General features: G+C 36.3%; 1 protein-coding gene across 17 annotated transcripts in view; it reads left to right on the top strand.

Annotated features, from left to right (window-relative positions):
• AKT3 (AKT serine/threonine kinase 3) overlaps nucleotides 1-22,114 on the top strand; it is a 290,227-nt gene that overhangs the window by 62,285 nt on the left and 205,828 nt on the right. The window lies entirely within an intron of this gene.

Here is a 22,114-nt window from a genome sequence, read left to right as displayed (position 1 = left end):
TCCTTATGATGAAACTAGAAACATTGACATCTATTGGGAGAAATATTTTTAGTAAAGGGAGTTTTAGTAGAGGTACTGAAAGAGGCACAGAGAAGTTGAAGTCACCTTCCTAAAGAGGTCACAGTGGAGGTACATTTTAGAATCACATCTTAGGACTCTCAGACTCTAAACCTTTTACATTTACCAGTACACCGGTATTTGACAACCATTTTACCTTATTGCTTAATCTGTAGTTCTTTTTGGTGAACATAAGATGTCTTGCCCTCAAGAATTCCTTTACGTGCTTCTATAGAGATGGTTCCCCATCTCCTCTATATGTCACCATACTAGATCATGCTGCTTGTAGTGGATGAGTCGTGAACTTTTTGTGTGTTGCTTGCTAGGAGTATAAAATTGCCTTATAGTAGAGATGGCCAGCAACTACAACATTCAGCGGTAAACATATTGAGTTAGGTTTGTTTGTTTTTTAGCAGATTGACCAGCTCTGAAGTTTGTATAGGGAAGTATATATGAGAACTGTATATATGTGTGACGTATATGTGTGAACTGTAATGTTTGGGAATTATCACAGCAAGAATGAATAAATTTCTTGTTATTGATGCTTTTGAACAGATATATTCAGGATTACAAAACATTTTGAAAATGTTCATTCAACAAAGAATTATAAAGTGCTAGATTCTGTACTGAACACAACACGAAAAACACATGATTTCAACCCTCAGTGCAATGATGGTTTAAAAGGGAGACAAACATGTGAGGTAACTATTAAGATACACTCTAGTCATTATAGTGATGGAGATGTGCAAGACAAAGAGTGGGCATACCATGAAAGGTCAGGTTAACTGTGCTTGGGTGATCTGAGAAGAGGCTGTAGTTTAAACTGAAGGCCGAATATATTCTTGACGACAAGAAAATTCATGGTCTGCTTATGCATACTGCATACACAGCATTTGCACAGACAGCATTTTCCTTCCTTGTACATGTAAATGTAGTATTAGGCTTGAACACTTAGTGTTTTTCCTTTACCTCAAATCATACATCCCCGCATATATCTTTCAGAGGGCTTCTTCTGTAATTGTTTCTTTGTTTCCCTTTATTTTTCTGTTCTACAGCTCTAAAATTTCTCTGGTTTTTGGAAAGATGCAGACTAATTCCTGGGGAGTAAAGGAAAGTTAAATTTATGATGATCGCTCTATTTCTGCATTCTTTATAGCACTTAGTAGTGAATGAAGCATCACAGTGATGGTGGGAAATGGTAAAGAGAGCAGGGTAATGGAACTAGGCACCTGATTGCTTTATAATTTTTACTGTCACACAAATGGTTTTCTTCTGTCTAAAATAATCTAAGGACTAAAAGTGTGACTAGCTATGTTCTTGAGCTGAGAGTGAAATAGAGGACAGTCGTCTAGAGGGAAACACTGCATTCAGTGGTATATTAATTATTTCCTGCCCCATTTTGATTGTAAGGCTTTTTGGTGAATTATGCTTATGAAGCATTCCCCTATGATTAAGTATTAGGATACATGCCTATCTCTGTTTCTAATATATGCTGGTTTTTATAGGCTGACACATTGGCATATGTTTAGGCAGTTCAGTTTAGTTGAGAAGCCACTTTCCATGGTATTATGGAAAGAGCCCTGTACCAAAAGTTGGGAAAACTGAATTCTGATCCTGCCTCTGCCTCTTAAGTGATTTTTTTTTTCTCCTTTGATCTCATCAGGTAACCTCTCTTAGGTCTCAGTTTCTTGCTTTTTAAATGCTGGGATAGGATAATGCTCCTTAAGGTATTGCTCAGCTCACACTTCAATTATTTTATTGTTGACAAAAGGCTATTTATTCACCTACTAAATCTTTATTGCGTGCTTCCATATTTCAGGTTCTGTGCTAGGTAGGTGCAGTCAAAGGCATGTGGAGGATAGACGTATGGTCAAGGAGAGGGAATCGAGAGTTGAGAAGTAAACTTATACAACTCTGGTAAATTTTTGACAAAGGTAGCAAGACCATTCACTGCGGGAGGATAGTCTTCAACAAATGATGCTGGGAGAACTGGAATTTCACACGCAGAAGAATCAATTTAGATCCCCACTTCATACTGTATACAAAAAATAACTCAAAATCGATTAAAGACATAAACATGAAAGCTACAACTATACATCTCTTGGGTTTCCCTCATAGCTCAGTTGGTAAAGAATCTGCCTGCAATGCAGGAGACCCGGGTTCAATTCCTGGGTTGGGAAAATCCCCTGAAGAAGGAAATGGCAACCCATTCCAGTATTTCTCCCTGGAGAATTCCATGGACAGAGGAGCCTGGCAGGCTACAGTCCATGAAGTCACAAGAGTTGAACACAACTTAGCGACTAAACCATACCTCTCTTAGAAGAAAATGAGTACATCTTTGTGATCTTGAACTGGTCAATAGTTTTTTAGATTTGATATCAAATGCACGAGCAACCAATGAAAAACCAAAAAATTGGACCTCATCAGAATTAAAAACGTGTCAAATGACAGTCTTAAGAAAGTGAAAAAATGATCCACAGGATGGGGGAAAATGTTTGAAAATCATATACCTGATAAGGTACCCAGAGTATATCAAGAATTTTTATAAATCATCTATAGCCCAAATTAAAAGTGGCCAAAAGATCTGAATTGACATTTTTTTCAAAGAAGATACACAAATGGCCGGTAATACATGACAAAATGCTCAGCATCAGTAGCCAGCAGAGAAATGCAAAATCATGGGAGATACCACTTCACACCCATTAGGATAGCATTAGTCAAAAAGATGGACAATAAAAAGTGTTGGTGAGAATGTGAAGACATTTTAACCCTCATATACTGCTTATGGGTTTGTAAAATGGTGCAGCTATTTTGGAAAACAGTTTGGCAGTTCCTTGAAAACTTAAACCGAGTTACTGTGTGACCCAGCCGTTTCATATCTAGGTATATACCCAAGAAAGTTGAAATCATATGTTTATAAAAAACTTGTCTATGAGTGTTCATAGTAGCATTATTCATAGAAGCCCCAAAAGTGGAAATAACCCAAAGTCCAGTAACTGTTACATGAGTCAATAAAATGTGGAATAATCCATAAAATGGAATATTATTTAGTTGGAAAAGTAATGAAATATATACGTTGTTACCATGGATGTACCTTGAAAACCTTCTGCTAAGTGAAAAAAGTCAGATACAGAAGGCCACGTATTATATAATTCCATTTATATGAAATGTCCAGAATGGGCAAATCCATAAAAGACAGAAAGCAGGTTAATGGTTGTCAGGGCGAGGAGAAAGAGGGAATGGAGAGCTAAAAGCTGCTAATGGGTTCAGGCATTCCTTTTTGGAAGATGGAAAGTTCTGAAGTTAGTGCTGATGGTTATACAACCTTGTGAATATACTAAAAACAAAAGCTGTATTCTTTAAAATGGTAATTTTTTATGGTATATGAATTGTGTCTCAATAAAATTTTTTTAAAAGACATGATCCTTTCCTTCATGGTGCTAAAATGAACTGCTTAATATGATAGGGATAACAAAGGGTTCTGTGGGTGGCTACAGTATGACTGCTGTGTGGAGTTGGGGTCAGACTCCTGGAATAAGTAACAATGAAATGAATTGAAACTTAGGTGGAAAAACTGGTATAGTGGAAATTAGGAAACAGGAAAGAATATATCAGAATAACTTAAAGCAAGTTTAGTTTTAACAGGTATAGTCTCCTACCTCAGTCACTATGTAAGATTGTCACAGATCTTTTACTGTAAGTAATTTAATTATCCTGTAATGTGTATTATGAAAAAATATATCTTAACCTTCTGGAGGAAGCAGAACATTTATTTTTCATGATTTAATTCTAAATATTTAAAAATTTCAGTCTATAGCATTTTAAAATTTAAATTTTCATGAAATCAGAGCTAGATTCTATAAGTTGTTTAAGGTGGATTTTGTCTCCCCTTTCCCTTTTATATATTTTATAAGCCAAGTTTCCAACCTTCCTTCATATAAAAATTGTATTTCTATTCCTTTTGACAGTTTGAGGTTAATTTCAGAACCTTATAAGAATTATTTGCTGTGGGATTGGGATAAATACAAATGTTTGTTTCTGTTTACTCTTAGGTAGTAAAATATTTTATTAAGAAGAAATTCTAAGCATGTACCAAAGTAGTAATAGTCGCACCCATGCAATCAACACCAGCTTTAAAAATTTCCAACTCATAGCCAATTTTATTTTACTATACACTCACCTATTCCTTTACTTTCTAAATTATTTGGGAGCAGATCTCAGAAGTTACACCATTCTTTATGCATGTTCATGTATCTCTTAATGAAAAGAACTCTTTTCTTTTTAACATGTATTATTGAGACATTTTTAACTTGGAATGTTTTCATATGAAAATAAATTATTTAAAAGTTATCTGTTGCTGGAAATGAATAGTTAATGTGTTACTCTTTTATACAGTGTTTTATTCACTTATATACAGTGTTCATTTCTTCTAATAAATATTAGGTACGGTTCCAAAATCATAAAATTGATGGTATGAAAATGTGGTTCATAGTCTTTATGTTCCTCGTGGTGATTATTTATGATTAACTAGGGCTTAGAAATGATAAAACTTTTCTCTACAGCTGATTATGTCCTTTTTCCATATTCAGTGGGCTTTACTACTGTGCCTTATAGGAGTGTCTATCATTTAACATGATGAGCTACCAGCCCTTGCAGGATGCACATCTTTAGGCTTCCTTGACATTTGACTGTCTTGGGTCATTCCTGTATTGGAGTGTTCTTTTACTGGCACATTGTCTTTTGATATCCACCGCATGCGACTGTATCTCATCCCTACTCTGTTCTTAACCCTCTTTTATTCTCTCTACAGACTCTTAGTTCTGCTGTCATGCTGTGCCGTGCCTAGTGCTTAGTTGTGTCCGACTCTTTGTGACCCTTTGGACTGTAGCCCGCCAAGCTCCTCTGTCATTGGGGTTTTCTAGGCAGGAATACTGGAGCAGGTTGCTGTTTCCTTCTCCAGGGGATCTTCCTGACCCAGGGATTGAACCCCCGTCTCCTGTGTCTCCTGCATTGCATGCGAATTCTTTACCTGCTGAGCCATGAGGGAAGCCCATGGCTGTTGGGTTCCCATGACATTATTACTTACATTACATATGTATTAGTGAATCCCAAATATTTGTTACTAGTGAATGAAAACGCCTATCTTTAATATTCTAGTTAATTATTTAAAATGTTCCCATGGACATATATCTTCCTCCTCGTTCAGTCTTCTGTGCACCTGCTATTACCTTGTTCTGTTGACTCTTCAAAATGTATGCTATTTGTATTTTCATTATTATTACCTATTCTATGCTGAACTACTTTTAGGTCATCTGAGTGCTCCTCTCTGTGATTCCATAAACCTGTGCGTTCTCCACAGTCAGAGCAGTGTATGTCTCTCCCTTATTAGAGTTCAGGCTCCTCGGGGCTGAGATTGGATTTTATTCATGCTAGGACCTTTGCACATGAGACATAGTAATATTCATTAAATTGTTAATTGAATTGAATTCTAATCTCTTTACCTACTGTATGCCAGCAATATCTACCTAAGGTCTTGTCTTAGTACAAACTATGTAAAGTACTCCTTGAGAATCCAATAAAAGTGGTACAGTCTCCATCAATATGCCCTGTAAATTTCTGTTATAGAACTTATTGAAATCTAAACTTACCGTTTATTTTCTTTTTTATTACCTTTTCCCCCCTTTGAATGTATTTCCTGTGATAGTAGGGACCATGACAGTTTTATACATTTTATGTATACATTTTGATATAACATTGCACAGAGTAGGACCTTAATAAATACTTACTGAATACGAATGAGTGTGCTTCCTCCTTGCTTGAGAGCAGTGTACTTATCCATAATACAAATAATTTCACAACAATTATAAACCTTAGACTTTGAATCTTTGTTTCATTGTTATCAGACTGATGTTTTTTCCCCCTCTGTGCTGTGAAGGATTGGGAAACCTGGCATGCTGTAGTCCATGGGGTCCCAAAGAGTTGGACAAGTCTTGGGACTGAATGACAACTGTGTTGCTTGTAGGATCTTAGCTCCTTGACTAGGGATTGAACCCAGCAGTGAGAGCACCGGATCCTAACCACAAGGCTGCCAGGGGATTCCCAGACTGATTTTTCTAAAACAGTACTTTCACTGGTGAAATGTCGAGTCAAATTCTTCTGCCAGATCTGAGATAGTTTCTGGGAATACAATGATAAATAAGAACTTTGTTCCTTACTTTTATGGGATTTTGGAATAAAGAGAAAGAAATGCTTAAATCCCCTTGAAGAGGTCAAGGAAAGCTTCCTAGAGGACTTCTGATATCTCTAAGGTTTTTTAAGCTCAAAAATTGTATAATTCATAGGAGCCATTTTCCCTGGCAGTAGCAAAAAATTTCAGTAATCACAAAGAAAAGACTGATTGCTACCAGCAGGAAATTGTTGACTGTTCCTATGGCTGCCCTCATTCTGATTGACTTGAATATTTATTTCAACCTAGAAGTAGTAACTTTGGAATTTAAATGTAATTCCTTACTAGATAGAGATGATTTTTAGTTTATCCATTATTTTGTTAGCTGAGATAACTGAAAGGAGAATTCAGCATTGTTGTATGTGGCTTTACTGAACCCAGTGCAAGCTTTCCTTATTTGTGGTTGGTTTGATTTTTGTTTGGTTAACAAGGGAATTAGGAAATCCTTGCACTTAGCACTATTAATACACTATTTCTTTGACTTATTTATACGACTGATTTGCTTATTTTTGTTTTTTCTTTCATTCCTGTTAGAAGATAAGCTCTGTGTGAACACGATTTTTGTCTGTGGTGTTCCTTGCTCTATAAATATTTGTGGAATGGATACTTACGAAGTCCATTGGTAGCTTTAACAGAGTAGTTCAAATAAAATAGTGGGGATGGAAGCTGGTTTATATGGTTGAGGATAGCCTGAACTGGTAGTGATCTAAAAATCAAACAGGAATAGATTTTTTTTTCCTTTTAAAACAGTTGATAAAGAATATTTATGAAAATTCCCTTCTTAGCCACTTTCATTTCTTTTTACTGCTGATAGATTATAAAATCTTTTAAAAATTAACATGTTCTATTAGATTTCTTTTTTTGTAATTTGTATGTAAACTTTCTAATCACTGAATTCATTTATTACCATAAGTCATATGCCCTCAACTTCTTAAGACTTTTTAGATTTTTGAAAAAAATGAAAATTCTGGGTATTTTCTTCTTTAACCTAAACATAGATATGAAGTGATGTATTAGTAAATAGTTTTAGACCTTAGATTAATTTTATTTTTTAAAGTTACTAAGCAAATGTGTACTGAAAGTAAATATGTATATAAATGACTTTACCTTTTACAGAATTCTAAAATTAGACATCTGTCTAATGAATGTTGTTCTGCATGTTGCTAAATAATTAATAGTAATTAAAAGGTTAAATATAAGCTGAAGAAAGCTTTGAATTTTGAAATGTTTGCAACAGCTAGTAATCTGATTGATGCAGACGTTTTTGTCAAAGTTGAAAAAGTTAGAGCTAATTAATTTCTTGGGAGACATATGATGAAATTGTAGGTGTGATAACATATTTGAGTAACATATGGTAGTTATGGGGCACCTTTCTAATGATTGAGCAGCCAGTTAAATATAGACTTTTTTGGTTGTTTTTCTTTTATTATCATTCTTTGTTAATGTGTATTTTTAAAGTAATTTTGCTTTCCGAAAGTCAGTACTCATGATTTAATGATTTATATTTAAAATACTATTATGAATACTTTCTTCTAAATTTACATAAATTTAGTAAAAATTTTTCTTAAAAGTACAGCCATCTTTTTCCGCTCAGCATATGTATATATTATACTTAACATGATTAAACTAATCCAGAGTTCAGGGGATTGTACTCTCAGTACACATTGTTTAACTCAGATTACCCTTGAATGAAGATTTCCCCCAAATATTTTATGGTTACTTTTGATATATTAATATAAACAGTACATATCTGGAGGAGAGCATGGCAACCCACTCCAGTGTTCTTGCCTGGGGCATCTCCATGGACAGAGGAGCCTGGTGGACTAGAGTTCATGGGATCGCAAAGAGTTGGATATGACTGAGTGACTAAGCACAGCACAGCACATATGGATACGTATTTTTTTACTTTAGCTGTGTTTTTCTCTCATAAGGATTCAGTATTTGCATTTTGACTAATTTCCTTCCTTCCAGTCTTACTTTCTGAATACTGCTTGATTATGATAGCAGATTAAAAAAAGAACTAACCATTCTGTTACTAAAATAGTGTCTTACACCTTGGTAGAGGAAATTTTGAGTTAAGAATTTTGCAAATAGAGACAAGTAATGACTTAGAGATTTTTGTTTTCCCTCTTTTAAAAGTTGATTTTTACCGAAATTTGTATGATTATAATCTAATGTCTAAATCTAAAATTTTCTATCATTCAAAAATCTGCAGAGTAAAACAAATTCAGGATGGAAATGCTTCTGTTGTGCTGCAGAGCCAGCCACTGGAGGGTGTTCAAATTAATTTCTCTTGGTCTCAGTATTCTGCTCATCTGTTAGGTTGATGGAATGAAATATAAATGTGAAGGCTGTGCACTCTTCTTAAACTTTTTATTTTGTATTGGGGTATAGTCGATTAACAAGGTTGTGTGAGTTTCACCTGAACATTCACCTGTTCATTCAGGTGAACAGCAAAGGTACTCAGCCATACTCCCCCAAACTCCCCTCCCATCAGGCAGTGATATAACATTGAGCAAAGTTCCATGTGCTATACAATAAGTCCTTGTGGTTATGCATTTTAAATATAGCAGTCACACACAATTTTAAGAGACAATTAATTGCTTACTGGGTTCCTAAAACACTATGGTACTTTGGAGACAAACTGTATGCATTCAAATCTATTTCCCAAGGGAATTCCTTTGCAGTTGTCAACTAAGAAAAGATGCACGACGTGGAGTTGCAAGTTAAGTTTTATTTGGGGCAAAATGAGGCTGCAGCCTGGGAGACAGCACCTCAGATAGCTCTGAGACATGTCTGATACTAAAGGAAAAGTGATATTTGCATCTAAAATGAAATAAACTGAGAGGGAATATGATTATAAACCTTAAAGGAAAGTGAATTGAAAGTCGCTCAGTCGTGTTTGACTCTTTGTGACCCCATGGACTATACAGTCCACGAAATTCTCCAGGCCAGAATACTGAAGTGAGTCTCCTTGCCCTTCTCCGGGGGATCTTCCCAACCCAGGGCTCAAACTCAGGTCTCCCACATTGCAGGCGGATTCTTTACCAGCTGAGCCACAAGGGAAGCCCAAGAATACTGGAGTGGGTAGCCTATCCCTTCTCCAGTGGATCTTCCAGACCCAGGAATCGATCTGGGGTGTCCTGCATTGCAGGCGGATTCTCTACCAACTGAGCTATGGTGATGTGTAAATCCTAGAATTGTGAAGGAGGTAAATATAATATTCCTTTGGATTCTCATCTAGAAATTATTCAGAATAGTACTATATATATGTATATGTATATATTTGTGCATGCCAAGTCAGTTTAATATCATACAACTTATAGCTCGGTAAAGCTGAAAAAATAAAGTCTTTGAAATATGTTGAGAATTGTATGATACGCAGTTGCGTTTCATGTATATAGGAAACTATTTCCCTTTAATTCTTTTAATAATCTTACTTAAAAATTTGCATACAGTTAGAGGATCTAGCATTTCTAGAACCCTCCCTACTTGATTTACTAAACATTTTTTATATTACCACAATTGTTTTTATTTAAATTTGAATATTCTACAAAGAATTTTGGTATGGACATCTGTTCTATGAATTCTTCCTTATTCTGAATCTGTTGCAAAGTTTTCCTTGTCAGTTGACTTGCTTTTTTAGCCCATAGTGACAAAGACAGATATTCATGAGGGGACTGCTGGAGAATTTTGCTCCAGTTGGGCTCTGAACTTAAGCCTTAAGTTAATAATAAAGGTGAACTTCCAAGTGACTCACAATAAACCGCTTACTTTCTCATTAATTTAATTAAATTTTTGTAAAATTTGGATTATTACTTAGATATCTGTGAATACTGAGTCCTAAAGATAGCAGGATTTTCTGTATGTAGCTTACCAGTTTGAAAAATGAGGTTGGAGGTTTATTCTGGGCCTGTAAACTTTAAATAATTTAATTGGTAGGATTGTTAATGGTGATTAGAATCTCCAGAGACAAAATCCTAGTGAATAGACTCTTCACTTTTGAGAACTAGCAGTAAAATGATGATATAGAAATTAACAGTTTGTTTTGTTAATTATCAACAATAATAAACATGAAGTTGGATAATTTTAAAAATTATAATTATAATCCATATAATTCTAGTAAACAATAGGGTGTATTAAATGATAAATGAAAAGATGATAGTTTTTCATTCAGTAGAAAAATTTGATATTTGATTTTGTTTCACAGTTGAATAATTTTTTTGCTTTCATAAGTTGTTAAAATATTTTCTATTCAGATAAGTCTATCTCTATGTCATAAAGAAAGTAAATGACAGATATCTGTAAGCCAACATTGAATTTCACTGCAAAACTTGGCCCCACAATGGGATGACCCAGAGGGATGGGATGGGGAGGGAGGTGGGAGGGGGTTTCAGAATGGGGAACACATGTAAACCCATGGCTGATTCATGTCAATGTATGGCAAAAACCACTACAATATTGTAAAGTAATTAGCCCCCAACTAAAATAAATAAATTTATTAAAAAAACAAAAAACCAAAAAAACTTGGCCCCAAACCTGAAAGCTATGGTTCATTCTAGAAATATTTCTGGAGCAGTAAGTGAATGATTTTGGAAGATGAGATTTACATTTTAAGTACAGTGTCAACAGTCTTTACCTTGCCATGCATAGTTTTTGTTGCCAGATGTGCTGATGTCAGCATTTTAGCCATTCTTGTCTTACTTATTTTCTGAAATTACTAAGTAACTGTTGAGGGGACTTACGATCAAAAAGAAAATTTTGGAGGAAAATGCATTAAGAGCCTTATTAATAGTATGGAAAATAGTCCATTTTGTGGAGCATAATATGCTCTGTCACATGGAAATATTTTTTTGGATGCTTTCATAGCCATCTGTAGGGGTGAATCTTTGATTATACATAAGTCAGATAAAAAAGATAATTTTGACATTGTCTTTCCTTCCTGAAATACCTTGCTTCTGTGAAATAGTGTGTTAGCTTGATCACATCATTACAAAGGAGTTTTATAGTCAGCAATTAAAAGTATGCATAGTAAATTCATTGTTTATGGTTTTTAGCATTTTCTGTTGACATGAAAAATTTTAAGAACAGATGATCATCAGTCTAGCCTGAGAATAAATGATTTTTTTTGCCTCTGAAATGAAAGACTAATTTTAATAAATGTATTTAAAATCTATCCATTTCACATACTTTATTCACTAAATATGTGCCAGAACATTTTAGAAACTCAGAATTACTATGAAGCTACTTACTACACTTACTCTTTTGACAGTTGGGGGAAACTGTAGATGCTTTATTCATTTACAGTTACCAGGTATATTGACAAAAATCTATTATTTTGAGTTTTAGAAATTATCTTAGCATCATAATTTCTTATGAGACGTTGAATTGGACCAATTCAGGCAGCAGGAGAGATTCTGAGATAAAGCAACTAAAATTTTGTGCGCTTTATGTCTTCAATAATAAAATACTTACCATATTTCTTAAATGAATATATATTACTCTATTCCTTAAAATGCATTCATATTATTTGCCTTGAAAAAACTGTCTCTAAGTTAGATGGTATCTCTCTGTGGCTACCATTAAATCCTTCCTATGTATCAGGCATGGTGAGGTGTGCTTTGCACGCTGTAAAGTATTTTATGTGTTTAAACATTAAGGATAAAGTGGAGCAAGATCATTAGACCTCTGACTACAGTCACGGGGGTGATCTGTGTTATTTAGGCCTATGTAGGTAACTGGGACAGTTCCTTCACAGGTACGTATTGATAGTGCAGCTGACTGACAGATGATTCCCAGGGTTTTAGGAAATCTTTCCAAACTTTCGTTCCTTGCTTGACTGAATTTTCGGTAGCCAGGGAAGATTTTCTGTCAATTCTGAGTTTTAATGTTTGGGGTTCAGTCAGTACTTAGAGCAAGAGTAAAGGGGAAGTGCTTACCAAAGTGGGAGCTGAGTCTTGCCTCAGTCAGCTGTTCTCCATCTATTCATTTTTTTTATTCAGTCAAATATTTATTGCGTACCTATACGTTCATGGAGCTCATATACAAGTGAGGGAAATAACCAATAAAGAAGATAAATACATAAAGCATGTGATACGTTAGAAAATAGAGAAAAATCAAGTCTATCCATGGGCCTTTATATCTGAGGATGCATGTTCCTAGGTTAGAAGCCATTGCCTCTGTTAATCAGGTGTTTTCTCAACTAACAGGATGGGCCACCTTAAGTGTAAAACCACATCAGGTACCTACAGTGCAGTTTGGGAGTATTAGGATAACTTGTTTAGAAGTGCTGCTAACTGCTAAGTCACCTCAATCGTGTCCGACTCTGTGTGACCCCATAGATGGCAGCCCAGCAGGCTCCACCGTCTCTGGGATTCTCCAGGCAAGAACACTGGAGTGGGTTGCCATTTCCTTCTCCAATGCCATCAAAGTGAAAAGTGAAAGTGAAGTCTCTCAGTCATGTCCGACTCTTAGCGACCCCATGGACTGCAGCCTACCAGGCTCCTCCATCCATGGGATTTTCCAGAAGTATCATGATATAAATGTTAGGTGCCTTCATTAATGTAGGAGATGCATTCTAACCACACTGTTTATTGTCTAAAGAAATAATATTTAATCCATAGAGGTATGTTCCTTAATATCTTAGAAGTCTAGCTACCTTGCTGGTAGGTGTGATTATAAAATAGCAACTGATTCTCTTAAGATACACATAAAGTTTAGCATCTTTATATAGAGACTTATGGTTATTGGTTTACGCTTACTTCATTTTCTCCTCATCTCTTAACATTCTTTTCCTCATTTAAAAATATATTGTGTTTGAAGTGAAGTGAAGTGAAAGTCGCTCAGTCATGTCCAACTCTTTGCGACCCCATGGACTATACAGTCCATGGAATTCTCTAGGCCAGAATACTGGAGTGGGTAGCCTTTCCGTACTCCAGGGGATCTTCCCAACCCAGGGATCGAATCCAGGTCTCCCGCATTGCAGGCAGAGTCTTTACCAGCTGAGCCACAAGGGAAGCCAAAGAATACTGAAGTTGGGTAGTCTATCCCTTCTCCAGCATATCTTCCCGACCCAGGAATCGAACCAGGGTCTCCTGCACTGCAGGCAGATTCTTTACCAACTGAGCTATTAGGGAAGCCCATATTGTGTTTAAAAATGTAATATTTCGATCAGAACAGTGCTTCAAACATGAATTTACAGTAAGATGGAAGATTATGAATTGATTTTGTATCTGTCAGTTGCCTCGGAGGCCTTAGCACTCCAAGGAGCACCCTAATTTAAGTGTGTTCCTATCTCAAAGCCTTATTGTTCTCCATGTCAAGAAAACTATTCCCCCCAGGTATCTGCATCTAGCTTCCTCATGTCTTTTCGATTTTCCTTAAAAATCACCTTCGCAATGGCAGCCATCCTGATTTACCTTATCTAAAACTTTAGCTCCCCTATCCTCTCCAAACTCTTTATATTCCTTCCTTGACTGTTTTGTGTTTTTCTCCTTAGCACTTATCAGTATCTAACATTTTATGTATTCTTTTCTCTTCCATTAAAATATAGAGTTCATGAGCAGTGATTTTTGTTCATTTTTTTCCTATTATATTCCCAGTGCCTGTCACAGAATAGAGCACTCAGTATTTATTGAGTTTTAACAAATGAATAAAATTTATTACTAGAACCTATTAAGAGCTTTAGTTGTTCAATAAATCTGTATCAAAATGCAAATAGGGAATACAAATGTAAAAACCTTCACATTTAATTTGTTTTAATTTATATTTTGAAGTAATTTTAAACTTACAGAAAAGTTGTAAGAATATTTCAGAGGCTTTCTTTCCTGATCCATTTGAGTATAGGATACGTCATTATCTCTGCATACTTTGATGAATTTTTCTTACAATCAAGGACATTCTCATATATAAAAGAGTTAACTATTAAGAAATTAATATTGATACATCAGTCACTACCATCTAATCCTCAGATTGTCTCCATTGTTCTTTGAGCACATGCTTACTATCTGCACAGGATACTCGAGGATCATCTTGCCGTATCCCCACCCTAGCTCTGGAATCAGTATGCTCCAAGGAATCACATTTGTGTGTATTTAGACCTGAAAATGCTGATACTAGTTGTTTTCATTCATTGTATTGAGTGCCACTGTTCTCAAGCCCTTTCAGTACATAGTTAGGAAGTATCTGTGTCTGTGTGTGTACATATATATGTATATGTATGTGTATATATACATTTATATGTATATTTGTGTGTGTGTGTGGTGTACTGTCATTTCAGTCATGTCTGACTCTTTGTGACCCCATGGACTATAGCGCCTCTGTCTGGCATTTCCCAGGCAAGAATACTGGAGTGGGTTGCCATTCCCTTTTCCAGGGGATCTTCCTGACCCAGGGATCAAACCTGGATCTCCTGCATTGCATGCAGATTCTTTATGGTCTGAGCCACCAGGAAGTTCGCCAAATGTCCACCAGGGATGGGGAGCAAAATCACCACTCCTGGTTGAGTGCTGCTGATCATGGAACTTAAAATCAAGTACAGACACAGGTATTAAACAGCTAGTAATTTAAATATATTTATTTATTATAAATATATTCAATTATATATACAGTTATCAATTGTGATAAATGCTAATTAAGATAAGTACAAAGAGCTAAGAAAAATGATAACTCCATGTTGAAAACCAGTGAAAGTTTTTATACATTATACAGTAGGTACTTGATGTAAGTAAATAAATTTTAGACATGGTCTCTAGGTGTAAGATGACTCTACAATGCATTATACAAAATAGGAGGATTTTAGGAGTGTCAGAGTATACTGCTAGTAACCAGGATGAAACAATAAGTTGTAATGAGGCAAATCCTACATAAGGACTTCATAATCTACTTCCAAGCTTCTATAATCTACTCAGGAAAAAGACCAATATATGAAACATATAGAGAATAATTCAAGGAAATAGGAAATAAGCACTAAACTTTTTCAGATGTTGGACTTTCCTGGTGGCTCAGATGGTTAAGAATCTGCTTGCAATGCAGGAGACCTGGGTTCAGTCTCTGAGTTGGGAAGATCTGGAGAAGGGAATGGCTACCCATTCCAGTATTCTTGCCTGGAGAATTCCATGGACAGAGGAACCTGGCGGGCCACGAGGTCACAAAGAGTCAGATATGACTGAGCGACTAACACCACCTTGTTATATATTAGTATACGAAGTGGTTCATTGTTATTTCTCCATTTTGACTTTATATAAGGCTTCATGAAGAAAGATGGGATTCTAGGTCTAAAACTTAGTTCTTGAGGTCCTCTAATATGACTCAACTGTTCCTGTTCAGTTCTTACACTCTGCTACATAATTTTCTAACCTGTTGAAGAGTTTGAATTTGATGTAGCAAAAAGAGACCTGCTGGAGAGTCTTGATGAGGAATGTAACATGATGAAATGGTTATCTGTTCTGGTAGAAACCATTCCTTTGTATACCAGCCTTCATAGTATCAAAATTGGGTTTTAAGAGAACAATATTATGTGAACTACCAAGTATATATACTGAAAGAAAAAATTTTTCTTAAGCCAATATGTAAGTGTCTTATAAAAAACTGATCTCCAAGGATTATTCTTATATCAGCTTATCTTCATATTCCCTGGTTTTTTTAATTAAACATTGTTTATATTTTAATTTCATATACTACTTAAGGCCCTATAAGTTATTGCTATAACTTTAAGCTAGTAGCCAAGATATTTATTGTGTTGGCAAAAAAAATCCTTTGGTTTTTAAGTAAAAATAAAAGATACATTTTTTTCATTTTCGCCAGGACCACCATTGAATAATGTATTGACCATTTTGTTTCACTGCCTTCTGGTATTTTTCAGGCAACCTCATAATTCATCCTCCCAAAACAGTTTATCTTTTTGAGCAAAGAATTGTTCCAGGTGCCTTTTACAGTCTTCGAAGGAATTGAAATTTTTTCAATTAAGGGAATTTTGTAAAGACCAAGATAAGTGGAAATATGAAGGTTCAGTGTCTGATGAATATGGCAGATGAATCAGAACTTCCCAGCCAAGCTAGAAGAGTTTTTGCTTGGTCACCAAAAAAACATGTGATCTTGCATTATCCTGTTGGAAGATGATACATTTTCTGTTGACTAATTCTGGACACTTTTCGTCGCGTGCTGCTTTCAACTGGTCTAACTGGGAGCAGTACTTGTTGGAATTGATTGTTTGGTTTTCCAGAAGGAGCTCATAATAGAGAACTCCCTTCCAATCCTACCATAAACACAACATCATCTTCTTTGGTTGAAGACTAACCTTTGGTGTGGTTGGTGGTGGTTCATTTCCCTTGTCCCATGATCTCTTCCATTTTGTGTTACTATACAGTATCCACTTTTCCTTGCCTGTCACAATTTGTTTTAAAAACGGAATGTTTTTGTTGCATAAATAGAGAATCTCATGCAGAAATACGGTCAAGAAGGTGTTTTTTTTTTTACTTATGTGGAACCCAAACATCCAAGCAATTAACACAACAAAGCTTGGGGAAGATGATTTTCAATGCTTGATTTGGATATTTTGAGTGTATTGATTTTCTCCTACATGGTATAATGTGGATCATTTTCAATTAATGTATCGATTTGATCACTGTCAACTTCAGCTGGTCCGCAGCCTGTCTGTGGAGCATTGTCCAGCTAGGAATCTTCCACACAAAACTTCACAAACCAGTTTTGGCACATTTGATCAGTGACAGCACCTTCTCTGTACACTGCACAAACCTTTTTTTTTTTGCTTTTCAGTTGCATTTTTACCTTTCTTGAAATAATAAAGCATAATATGCCAAAATGTTTCTTTTTTCTTCTGTCTTTAATATTAAAATGGCTACACAAAAATTCACTAATTTTGATTTTTTTTAAACAGATGTACAGTGAGATGACAGCTATCACAATACAATCTAACAAAATTGTGTTGAATGAAATTAAAGACAGCCATTTTGTGGGACAAAACCAAACTTTCTGGCCAACTCAATAAAATTTTAAAAGGTTTAGGCATAGCTTTTCTCTTATTCCTTTGTTCATTCTTCTTGCCTTGCTGACATCAGGTGCTGGTAAAGGGAAGATCATATACTTTGAAATATGAAGCATTTGGGGAAGTTAAGGCTGATCAAGATGGTACAGCATGATGGAAGAGGCATGAATTTCTTGAAACTGATAGAAATAATATCTGGATGTGGGAGAAAAATATGTATTGGAAAAAGGGTGCAGGAAAATATGCCAAAGGTACACTTACCCATTTCAGATATTTGCTTTCTGCCAGTTTTGTGCCTGGAAAGAGAGATAGAAACTTTAACTTCCTTTTCCCCATTGTTCGTTCCAAGGATCTTTATTTAAGGCTGCTTTAGTTGGTACAGGGCTTCCCTGTTAATGTAGCTGGTAAAGAATCTGCCTGCAATGCGGGAGACTCCAGTTCTATTCCTGGGTTTGGGACGATCCCCTGGAGAAAGGATAGGCTACCCACTCCAGTATTTTTGGCTGGAGAACCCCCATGGACAGAGGAGACTGGTGGGCTACAGCCTATGGTGTCGCAAAGAGTCGGACAAGACTGAGCTACTAAGCACAGTAAGCACAGTATCTCAAGAGGGGCTGAGACACAAGAACAAAACTGTTGGGACTTCCCTAGTGACTCAGATGGTAGGGAATCTGCCTGCAATGTGGAAGACCCAGTTTCGATCCCTGGGTCTGATTAGGGTTATTTAACAAAGTTAAATATACCTTTGTGATGACATCCTTAAATTTAATAACAGTGTTATTCTCTGGAACAAAGCAGTCAGGGTACCCAAAAGCTACCCCTGAAGTTAAAGTGTAAAAGACCACTTAGAAACCTGCAAAGTGTTTTTATTATTTTAAAATTTAAAATCTATTGAGTTTGAAAAAATAGAAAGTTGAAAACACCAAATCTAATACTGTGTATAATTGGAATGAGGTTTTTTAGAAAATTACATTTGGCAAATAATCCTTAATAAGGATTAATTTATCTATTTTAGGGAAAAATTAATTTAACCTATTATTATGTGAAATTCGTGTAATGAACATGGGCAGTACATAATTTCTGTAATATTTATAGCGTCAACTACAAGAAAAGGCTAAATTAGTATTATCAATTGCGAAGAACATTCATTTCAGAATCAAAGCTGTTCATAAAGCACTGCTCATGGTCACTATAATTAATTCAACATTACAGGACTGTTTAAAATGCCATGCCATATCACTTTACTAGATATACCTTTTAGGTGCTTATGTGCTTCAGTTTGGATAAATATCACTTTTTTGTACCTTCCGATATTGAGTAGATTTTTTTCTTAGTTGAAAATGTTTACTCATCTACTGACTTCTGGCTTTGTACCAAAAGTAAAGACGCTCATAGTTATGTTAGATGATAAAACAGAGGTCACCCAGCAAGCAATTACAAGACCCCAATACACAGCGTTAGCCCTTGCTCAGCAGCTCATTGTGATTAGCAAACCAGGCTTCTATAAGTAAGTTCTCTCCCTTTTCCCTGGAGCCAGTGGAGTTTTGGTTGGGTGGGATATCATTGTGGATAGCAGAGTGGCTTGGCAGTAGAAGGCCCCTGGGCTGAAGTTTCTAGAGGCTAGGCAACCTCCTTGACACCTAGGAACTTAGCCCTTACTACCCATCTCAGTCCTGCTTTCTGTATCTCCCATATCCTTTTCTTCTCAGCCCCGTTCCCTGTGGGCTGGATCCTGTTTCAGTTGTTGCATGTGTAGCTCAAGCCTGTTCCTGTAGACAGAAGTTCATTCTGCAGTGAATGTTCCTGCTTTCTCCATTTGCATTTCTGAGTTGGAGGCCTGATGTACCTCTCAGATCAGAGCACCACTCACCCTTTGACAGTGAAGCGCATAGCGGAATATCCTGTCTTTCTCTTCATTAGGCTAAGGCGGAAAATGGCAAAACAAAAATAAGGACTGTATCATTTTAAAAGATGAATACAGCACTGTCCCCTCCAAAAAAAGGAAATTATGAGTGTATTATATATGTAAAATTTAGGTATAATTATATTTCTTAGACTATTACTCATTTAAGCTTTCTTTATACTTAAATCCAAACATTTGGTAGAAAAGTCAAACTTACTTATCACTGCCTTAGATACACTTTAAAAGTTCTGTAACATGAGTGGTCTTTGTACTTGCTTTGTGGCAAATATCTTCACATCATAGAAGTGGCATAGATACTTAAAATATGTTGTTCTTTGTGATTCTGTAGTAATTTCTGGAATTTCTTTTTTCCCTTTAGTAGGCTATCTTTGAGAAGCATTTTAAAAAATATTTCTGGCTTGATGTAATTTAGAGTTGTGACATGTAATTTTCACAAGTAAATGGGGTCAGAGAATTCCAAATTAATAATTTCTTCCCCCAAAACATTAACTCATTTCCTATTTGTGCTTATAATCTAATATTATGAGTACCAGCAACTAAGACAAAAAGAAGTTTTCTTTTTAAAAAAATTATCTAAAAATATGATTTTATTATTTCCTAGTAGTAAATTGACTGTTAAGGCTGTCTAGCCTGAGTTAATAATATTTGTTAAGAACCTAGTGTGTGAGTGAAGAGTACAGTATGTTTAGAAATAACCCCAGTTGGAGGATAAGGGCATTAAGCTTGCTATTCTTATAAAATACTGTGTGTATCTGTGTGATCGGGAGAGAGGGCAAAAAAGGGAGGGATGGAAGAAAGGAGAGTGGTAAGGTAGGGGTGCATATAGTAGTTGCAAGTAACTTGTGGTGTGAAATCAAAAAGACTTAGGACACATCTAAAGATGACATAAAATATATGTTAGTATCAATACAGTGTAAAGTTTGGATTATTAGAGATGATGGAATTATGATTGGAAATTATTGGGGTAAATTTAAATGAAGGAGGTTTAAAGTAGTATTTTGAAGAAGTGGGGCAGATCAGCAGAATGTAAATTTGGGCTGAGTTCATAGGCAGATTAATTTCCGTTTACTAACTGAACCACTTTATTCATTGAAATAATACTTTGCCTCTTTCTATTGAAGTATATGGGAGTCCATATTGCATTTAGGCAATCTGAGAAGTGTAGGCAGGGAAAGAGTTATGAAGGAGATTGGAAAAGATAAAAAGATTGCTGTGCCATAGAAGCTAAGCGATAGCAGTTTTCCACATGTATGGATTTAAGAATGAGGCCTGAAAAGAGGTCATTAATGACAGTTTCATTAATGACCTTGTAGAGACCAGTTTCAGTAGGCTAGTGATGATAAACAAATTTCAGAAAGTTGAAGGTGGATATTGAAGAAATGGGGAAAGCCACTATACATTATGACTTTTGAGTTATTTTTTGATACAAGTAAAGAAAACATTGTAGCAGGTCAAAGAAAGATGATGCTTGAATGGGGTGAGCATGTTCATAGGTTAGGGAAAAAGTCAGAATATAGAGGGAAATTCTGAAGATTCAAGGGAGATATAATCATTAACATAACGAGATTTTTATAGATAACAGAAGAACAGAGGATAGCCCTTGAAAAGGAGGATATATACATCTTCCTGGAGAAGGCGATGGCACCCCACTCCAGTACTCTTGCCTGGACAATCCCATGAACGGAGGAGCCTGGTAGGCTGCAGTCCATGGGGTCTCGAAGAGTCGCACACGACTGAGCGACTTCACTTTCACTTTTCACTTTCATGCATTGGAGAAGGAAATGACAGCCCACTCCAGTGTTCTTGCCTGGAGAATCCCAGGGACAGGGGAGCCTGGTGGGCTGCTGTCTGTGGGGTCACACAGAGTCGGACACGACTGAAGTGACTTAGCAGCAGCAGCAGCAGCAGCAGCAGCAGAACAGTTACATGGAAAATAGATTGAATAGCACACCGAGGGTGGAGATTGATAAAATGTCTGCAGTGAAAGAAAAACTAGGTGAGAAAATAAGAGACTGACCAAGGATTCTGTAGAGAAGGAGACACGTGAGTAAGGGTAGAAGGGAACTTGCAGACAGAAAACTAGAGAACGAAGGACTGGAAATGATAAGTAAAAGGAAGGAGGAAGTTCAGTGGGAGTAGGAAAATTGGAATATTAGCTTAAAATACTAATGACAGAGTAGTTTATTCCTTCAGCAGTATTTGAGTGCCTCCCCCCACCACCCCCCATTTTGCTGGGCACTATTCTTTGCTGTTTCTTAGAAAATGAAGTACCAAATAGGTACTGTTCAACAGAGTTGCCACTAGATGTCACTGTGACTCACATGGCAAATTTAAACTACTCTCCTCAAGATACAGGGCTTTGAAAGTCAGATGTGCATAAATAGGCAGTCTTTACAGAGTTGTCACAGATGAATTAGTTCTAATCCAGGTATCTTATCTGTACAAGCTACATCTAGAGAAAACCTCTTTTAGGACAAAAGCAAACCCTGAAAATTCCATGTGATTAATACTGTCTTTGCATTATTGATTCATTTTTTACTATGTTAATCACACTTAAATAGTATTTCTCTTTGTGTGCTGCTCAGTTGCTCAGTTGTGTCTGACCCTTTGCGACCCCGTGGGCTGTCGCTGGGCAGGCTCCTCTGTCTGTGGGGATTCTCCAGGGAAGAAGACTGGAGTGGGTTGCTATACCCTCTTCCAGGGGATCTCCCCAACTCAGGGATCAAACCCAGGTCTCCCTCATTGCAGGCGGATTCTTTACCGCCAGAGCCACCAGGGAAGCCCAAGAATACTAGGGTGGGTAGCTTATCCCTTCTCCAGGGTATTTTCCCGACCCAGGAATCGAACCGGTATTTCCGGCGTTGCAGGCAGGTTCTTTACTGTCTGAGCCACCAGGAAGTAT

The sequence above is a fragment of the Giraffa tippelskirchi genome, chromosome 5 (genome assembly GCF_054371585.1).
Source record: "Giraffa tippelskirchi isolate mGirTip1 chromosome 5, T2T-mGirTip1v1.2.pri, whole genome shotgun sequence".
Lineage (NCBI taxonomy): Eukaryota > Metazoa > Chordata > Mammalia > Artiodactyla > Giraffidae > Giraffa > Giraffa tippelskirchi.
The sequence above is the reverse complement of the archived record's forward strand: the minus strand, read 5'-3'. Positions and strand labels throughout refer to the sequence as shown.